Genomic DNA, 7,001 nt, shown 5'->3' with positions numbered 1-7,001 from the left:
AGGCTGCTGAGCATATGATGGCCATATGTCCGCACATTAATTAGAGAGTCTTAATGTTGCATAATTTATTTTCAAAATAAGTAAATCTCTAAATATATAATTAAATATAATTTGCATTTACTCAGTAGGATTTTTCATTAACATGAATTAAAAATCATGGAAGGAGGAAAGGCTTTTTCCACAACCTCCTCTGATTTATGCTTAAGAAAATGTAATCACACAAAAAGGAACCTTCAGTTTCAGCAAAATCAGATAGAAGCAAAGTTCCATTACCAAATATGTATCAATTGCCAACAGTTTTATTATGACTAGGTTATTGATGCAAGAGGGATGGTGGAGAATAGTGGGAAATGATGACTTTGAAAGAAAGAACAAGGTTTGGATTCTAGTTTGGCCACTGATTGTTATAAAATTATAGGCTTTGGTTTGCTAGCTTATAAAATTTGCATGCTCATAATTATATAACATGGTTGGAGATTTGAAATAATAAGACCTAGTGCTTATAAATAATCCATAAATCATTGCTATTTAAGGGACTCTGACTTCCAAGACATTTTTTTTTTATTGAACTATGGTTGACACACAACACTACATTAATTTTGGGTGTACAACAGTGATTTGAAAGCTCTATGCATCATGTTGTGCTTACCTCAGTGAAGCCACCATCTGTCACCAAACAACACTATTACAATAACATTGAATACATACCCTACTATGTACCTTTCATTTCCATGACTTATTCATTCCATAACTGGAAGCCTGTACTTCCCACTATCCTTCACACATTCTCCTCAACCCCCTAACATCCTCTCCTCTGGCAATCACTAGTTCTCTGTATATATGAGTCTTTTTTTGTTTGTATGCTCATTTTTTTGTTTCAATATGCAAATGAAATTTTATATTTGTCTTTTTCACTTGTATTTATTATTTTCACTGTCCTCCACAAGTCTTCTTATATTATGTATTATTTCTACTGTCCCCCATAAGTCTCTTATCTTTTTCCTGTGGCCAGCAGGCTAGCACAGGCACATCTGGTGATGGCACAAAGGCACATGTATCGGCAAACTCAGTTGCACAAGTGCTTTCACTATGCCATATTTCAAACACGCTATTGGCTAAAGTAATTAAGTGTTTAACCTATTTCATTTAGCATAAGGCCTTGAAGGCCCATTTGTGTTGCTGCAAATGTCAAGATCTCATTCTTTTTTATGACTGAGTAATGTTTCATTGTATGTATATACTACATTTTCCTTATCCATTTATCTATTGATGGACACATAGGTTGCTTCCACATCTTAGCTATTACAAATAATGCTACAATAAACATAAGGGTGCATAGATCTTTTCAGATTAGTGTTTTCTTTTTTTCTTTGGGTAAATACCCAGTAGTGGAATTATTAGATTATAAGGTATTTCTATTTTTAATTTTTTGAGGAAACTGCATACTGATTTCCATGGTGGCTGCACAAACTTACATTCCCATCAACAATGCATGAGGGTCCTTTTTTCCCACGCCTTCACCAACATTTGTTATTGATACTAGCCATTCTGACAGATGTGGGGTGCTGTGTCATTGTGGTTTTGATTTTCATTTCCCTGGTCATGAGTGATGTAGAACATCTTTTCATGTGTTCTTATTTCTTCTTTGGAAAATGTCCATTCAGGTCCTCTGCTCATTTTTAATCAGATTATTTGTTGTTTTAGTGTTGAGTTGTATAAATTCTCTATACATTTTAGATATTAACCCCTCATCAGATATATCATTTACAAATTATCTTGTCCTATTCAGTAGGTTGTCTTTTCATTTCCTTTAATCTTTAGCCAGATCATGACAAATTCTAAAATGCAGAATCAAGAATATTACATATTTAGAAAAGTGTGAAGTAGAATGTATGAGTCAAACAAAATAAATCTGATGATAAATCATGGTATTGCTGTGTATCTGTTCTTTGATGTATATATACATGGTTGAAAGTTTGTTCAAGAGCTGTAAAATCATTTGGTTTGGTTCACGGCTAAGCTTCCTTACATATAAGTTATAAAACTTTGAATAGCATGATTAAAAATCCTGGGCATGGGGCTCCTGGGTGGCTCAGTTGGTTAGGCATCTGTCTTCAGCTCAGGTAGGATCCTGGGGTCCAGGGATTGAGTCCTATGTCCAGCCCTGCGTGTTTGGCAACCTGCTTCATGGGGAGTCTGCTTCTCCCTCTCCTTTTGCTCCTCCCCGCATGCTCTTTCTCTCATATCTATGTCTCTCAAGTAAATAAATAAAATCTTAAAAAAAAAAAACAGTGGGCCTTATTTTATTTTTTCAATTTTAAAGCGGGATTAGTGTTTTATGACTATTTTGTGATTATAGAGTTTCATAATATGTGTAAATCACTTAGCACTCTCCTGTATACAGGAGGAATTTAAAAATAATTTTGTTACTTTTATTATCATTAATATTACTGTTACTAGTAATATTCTACTCTTCTTTTTTTTTAATTTCTTTTTTTTAAGGTTTTTTTAAATCTTTTTTTTTAATTTATTTATTTATGATAGTCAGAGAGAGAGAGAGAGAGAGAGAGATTTTGTAGCTACAACCACAAAAATTTAGGTATCACAAGGGCAAGACAGGTAGACAATGTTAAAACAGTAATTCCCCTAAAATGTTGACTTTTGTATTATTTCTAATTGTTAGGAGTTTGAGTGTTGCACTCAGCCAGGAGCCTAAAACTGCTTGCAGTTCCCAGTTCTGCAAGTATCTACTTAGGTATGTGACTTTAGACAAATTGTTCAAGTTTTCTAAGTCGTGGCTTCTTCATGTGTTATATTTAGAAGTTTTCAGAAAAATACATCTTTGACCTTCCAGGACTATATGGCATGTCTGATACCTAAAATCTCCTGAGCATGTCATATTGGATGAGCCATTGACCTCTTCAAGTCTCATTTTAATGACTTGAAAAGTTGCAAAAGTGTTACCTGCTTTGAATTATGAGTTATTGAATGATGAAGTTGAACTGAATTAGTAGATATGGAAGTGCTTTGAAAACAGCAATTGGTATATAAATATAAAGCATGATTGTTATAAATTAACATAGATTTACTGGCTATGGCTCTGCATAGTAAATGAAAGGAGTAGAGTTGTTAATTGAGAAGTCAAGAGTAGCAACCTTTCTCATAGAAGATAATCTAGAATTTATGTTGTCTAATTCTGTAGTTAATTGATTAGGGTTGGATCTGGTGAGTAATTAAGTTTAGCAACAGTATGCCAATACAATGTTCTATCTCCTGTCACATTAAATCACTTACAATTAACTGGGATTCAGGGAGAATATAAACTATTGTATGACCTAGAACTATTTGAAGAACACATGTACTGGAATTGTTGGGAATGAGTAAGAGATGCAGATGTTGAAGTCTGGCAAAAAAGAAGTCAGAAGATGGGAAAACAGTTCTTGAAGCCAAGGTGTTTGATTCAAAGTTAATGACCTTTGTTTACTCATTGTGTAGGAGGAGCTTATTCACCATTTCCCACATGCACAATGCAAAAGACAGCTCTGTCTCTGTTCCTCCCTCTCTCTCTACCTTTCTGTTCCCTGTTGGAGTTCTATCAATCTTCATAGTTGTAATTATTAGTAAACTTACTTTTCTGACTCCTATCAGAATTGCATATTGATAAAAATGAGTACAGTATTGTGAAAAAAAATTCTCAGGTATGGAAAGAGACAGACTTTGGGTTTAATTCTCCCTTCATCATTAACTAGGTAATATTTCTAAGCCTCCATTTCCTCCTTTGTAAAGCTGCAGCAGTGACTCCTCTGTTAAAAATATCTAGGCAGAAAAATCAGCTGGCATAGGGTCTAACTCTTTGCATCAGTTCAAGGAATTTTTTTTCTATTTTTTCCCTTCTTCAAGGTCTGAACCATACTTTATTCACTATATTGTGTATGTTCAATGAACATTTCCTGTGTTTGGCTCTTCTCATTAAAACATGTTGCCACTCTAGTAATTTACTATTTCTTTTCATTTGTCCACAGGGACACTTCAGCCATCCCCTTAGAACCTTTCCTATGACCTTTTAAATATAAAACTTGCCTAACAAATCAATTGGCTTAGGGTGCTTACTTCAGAAGTCATACAACAATGTTGGTTCAATAATGAGAAAATTAGCATAGCTCCTGAAGAATGATAGATAAGTTTATGAAATAATCCCAAGTTTTGGGACACCTGGATGGCTCAGTGGTTGAGAGTCTGTCTTTGGCTCAGGTCCTGATCTTGGGATCCAGGATTGAGTCCTGCATGGGCTCCTTGCAGGGAAACTGCTTCTCCCTCTGCCTAGGTCTTTGCCTCTCTCTCTTTCGGTGTCTCTCATGAATAAATAAATACAATCTTTTTAAAAATCCCAAGTTTTAATGAAATGAGGGAGACACCCAATCACTTTTAAAATGAAATAAATGCCAGCTAAAATAACAATGAGACACCTTTATTTTATATGACACATTGGCAAATACTAACACATTTGAGAAAAGGCAGTGGTGACAAGGTTGTAGATAAATAAACACTCAAAATCATTTTTGGCAGGATTGTGACTTGGTTCATCACCTTTAGAGCAGTGAAATAAAGTATGACAATCTGATTGGAATGGGGCCTGGGGCTTATGTGTTGAAGCTGTGCTTGCCTGACAGACATGCTATTTTTACTCAGTTTATTTTTTTTTTTTTTTTAGATTATGTTTCTTTGAGGACAGGGGTACACAGGAGAAAAGGGACATATCTAGTAACCATTTGAACAACAGACTTTGAAAAAAACCCAGATATTCTATGTTTATTTCAAGTAAATTGGGGGAGGGATTATGGGTAACATTTTGAATTTTGGAATGGAATAAAATATAGTCATGTTTTAAAACTGTCAGTGATTTGAGAACAAGTTGTCAGTTTCTATCAAAATTTAAAATGCACAGACCTTTTAAGCCAGTAACTTCACTTTTGGGATTCTGCTCGACAGATGTGCACACAAAAATGTCCCCAAGATACATGAAAAAGAGACACGTGGCAACTTTATCCATAACAATGAAAAATTAGAAACTATCTAAATGCCTGATAATTGGGTCTGATTAAACAACATCATAATTATGGAACACTTGGGAGCTCTTATACAGTGAAAGTGCATCCATCTATACTAGAGGCATCTTTAAGATAGAACAAACATACATAACCACGCAAAAAACAAAAGCAAAAATAAGGTCCAGAACAGAATACATTAACACCTCTGAATTTTGTAATATCATGTGTAGATGGATATATATGCATATGCACATATGTATTTGTATATTCAAATATTAATCGTCTACTTTGTGCTACAAAGGAAAAAGGATAGGAAGAGAAAATATTTTGAAGGATACTAAAACCTGTTAATAGAAGATCAGGGCAAAAGATCCAGAGTGGAAGGGACTTGCTTTTCACTACTTATCATTTGAAATTTTTTTAATCATATGTATTTTACAAGACCATCTAATAAACAATTTTAAAATATTCAATTTTGAGACAAATGCATTAAGAAGTGAAAGTAAGATTCAACACAGAAATGTTTTAGTTCTAGCAGCAGTACTCATCCTACTATTGACCAATTTATTACAGAGATGTATTAAAATTGTATTATGCACAATCCCACTATTAGGCTAAATCCCATTAAGAAACATTAACAGGACACATCTCTTTATAATTCACTAAGTTTCAAATAACTGGCCTACAAAGACAGATTTAAAGTCCATGAAATATAGGAAGAATGTTTGGGTTTTAATGAAGTTAAAATTGGTTAAATAATTATTTAATATTCTTATTGATTGATCAAGCTATTCTATAGATACATTTTATGTTCAGTCTCTCTTGTTTCTATATTAATATTGTCAGTTCTCTCTATGTGCACTGTGAGAATTATGGAAGCCTAGTAGCTTACAAGTAATAAAAACACAGATAGAGAATATAGTTATCTAATTAAGTCTGAAACCCAGTTGCTCTTGAAGGAGGAGCAACATGCTCATAGATGTTTTCCTATTCCCATTTCAACATTCAGAGTTGCTTTCAATCAAATAGATTTATTTCACCAGGAAATGCCCATGGTTGCTTAGTTATACTCTGGTTCTTTCCCAGCAATTATTTTTCTAGGGCAGCTGTTGTTTTCATATAAACTGACTATAAATAGGAAATATGTTATACAGACATTTAAATGCAGATAATTAAGAAAGATTAAAATTTTTAGCATAAATCTCTATAAATTTATATGTACATAGAAATGAATTTGCATAATAATTTTTAAAGCATTAACACAAGCTAAATTAAAAGGATAAAAGATAAGAAATTAAAAATGATATATTTATATGGCAAATACATGACACATTTATTGATACATGGTTTTCTACTCTGTGTGTATTTGTATTTAAAAGTTTAGTTCCACATTGGGTTATAAAAGAAGGATCTTGTGCTGAGGAATTCAGAATCACAAATCATCCCCCACAGTTGACTAGATATCCTGCCTCTGATTTATGATAGCATCCTGAGTGACTCTGAGAAATTAAATAACTTTTCCAAGGTTACACTTAGAAGTGTGTAAAAGCTGGAGTTCTATGGAGTAACGTATTAATGCAAAATATGGAGGAATTTTCTAAAATCAAGAATATTACTGTATGGGATGGTCTGTATGAAAAAGGCAGCTCTGCATCACTTAAAATGTTTTTTTAAATTACAATAACCACTTGTCAGAAATAGTGTAGATATTTTCTTGTAGAGGGGTGAGAAAAAGGAGGAAGTGATTGTTCTAGATTACACTAAATACTTTCCAAATGAAATTGAGCATAAATCTAAGCTACTCACATAGAATTTCTTATTAGACAAGGTAATGAGGCAATATTCTAATCATATAATTAGGAATTAATGCCAGACTCCAGTCCCGATTTCTGATTCAATAGCTCTGAAGTTGGATTGATGCACTGGTATTTCTAAGACCCTAGGTGATGCTAG

At 33.5% G+C, this 7,001-nt stretch overlaps 1 pseudogene; it reads left to right on the top strand.

Moving 5' to 3' along the window:
• Window positions 1-4,104: 4,104 nt before the first annotated feature.
• Window positions 4,105-4,205, top strand: LOC129506850 (U6 spliceosomal RNA; annotated as a pseudogene).
• Window positions 4,206-7,001: the final 2,796 nt, after the last annotated feature.

Source organism: Nyctereutes procyonoides, unplaced genomic scaffold (assembly GCF_905146905.1).
Source record: "Nyctereutes procyonoides isolate TBG_1078 unplaced genomic scaffold, NYPRO_anot_genome, whole genome shotgun sequence".
In the NCBI taxonomy this organism is placed as follows: Eukaryota; Metazoa; Chordata; class Mammalia; order Carnivora; family Canidae; genus Nyctereutes; species Nyctereutes procyonoides.
The sequence above is the reverse complement of the archived record's forward strand: the minus strand, read 5'-3'. Positions and strand labels throughout refer to the sequence as shown.